A 1,441-nucleotide genomic window follows, 5' to 3' on the forward strand; every position below is an offset into this window, starting at 1 on the left:
CGACTCGACAGCACTTAACAACAACAACTTAAGTATAGGTCAAGTTCATCAAATTGTAGCAATTTGTACTTGCTTCCTTTATCAGATTTCTTTATCTTCCTCTAGTCGAGTTCTGATCATCAAGCCATCGAAGCTAGGTAAAATAGGTTGTAATAGAGTTCTTGACTGTAATCTTTTTTTTTTTTTAAGTTTTTATTGTGAAATATGTGTTAGTTTATATGGCTGAACATTATCTTTATGTTCATCTTATCATACTTTGTTTCATTGCAATGATCACAATCCACTGCATGCATCATCAAACCCCCAAAGGGTACACCCCACAAGCCTGCCCCCCCCCGGCCTCCAGCACACAACCCCTCTTCCTCTCTGAGACCAGAATCTCCAGCAGCTCTTTCTGTCCACATCATCGCCTCTGCCTCCATCCCTAGTGTCACTGCCTCTCCAGACATGGTTTTGCACTTTGCTTTTCTCCCTTGATGGTTCCAGGGATCGCTGCTCCTGGACTGCAAAATCAGCTGCTCCACTCCTTTTCTTACCAAACATTTACATTTACCTTTCCAACACTCACTGTCAGACCTGATAGCAATCATTCCTTATTGACATATAGGAGTCCTTTCCCCTCACCTTTTATCAACCCCATTCAGACAGGTTAGTAAACAATTCAGTGGAGGTTCTATCTTTCCCTGTATCCTATGGAGCTAGGTTCCCTATTGAAAGCTTATAAGCCAGTTACTTCTTGCCTTTGTAGTCCCCCCATTTTGGGTAGCCAGTGTCTAAGTTCCCCATCACTGTTGACCCTGTGTACCAAGGGGATAGGAATGATCCTCACTGTAGAGATTTGTCTACTCCTTTGTCATTTTGCATCCACAAGCATAGGTCAAGTTCATCCACTTAAAGGGATTTTATTCCCTCCCCCGCCCCACCCCCCGTTCTTTCTTCCTTTAGTTGTGTTCTAATCATCCAGCCATTGATGCCAGGTCAAATGGGTACTATCTGTAGTTGTGGGTGTCTTGTGCATCCCCCCTCACCTTATATCAGCTGGATGCTTCACACTCTGTTCTAGTCCTTTGCGGCCATGTCCCTGCCCCTGGGCCCAGGAGTCCCCAGGTCTTATCATACCGTTGGTTAACCAGCTCTCAATCCAGGTTAGCAGGAGTCTATTGAATGTAGTTGGACTTGGTTTACAACTTCATTGCTGTTTTTCCCCCTCTACTCCTTATTGGTGACCAATGTGGTCAGTAGCAGGACTATATGCTTGCTAGTGTATTCTATTTGAGTTTCAATCTTGAAGGGGATTTGCCTTGAGAGGACGTGACCACTTGCCTGAATGGCTCCCTGAGGAACAACTTGCTTGTTCTTGTAGTGCTCAATTGGACTGCTGTTATTGTTTTTGTTTTCTGCTGGTCTTTCCTTCAAGAAGTATCTTTTGTTCTTTTAGCTG

The sequence above is a fragment of the Chrysochloris asiatica genome, unplaced genomic scaffold (assembly GCF_000296735.1).
Source record: "Chrysochloris asiatica unplaced genomic scaffold, ChrAsi1.0 scaffold00171, whole genome shotgun sequence".
NCBI classification, from domain to species: domain Eukaryota; kingdom Metazoa; phylum Chordata; class Mammalia; order Afrosoricida; family Chrysochloridae; genus Chrysochloris; species Chrysochloris asiatica.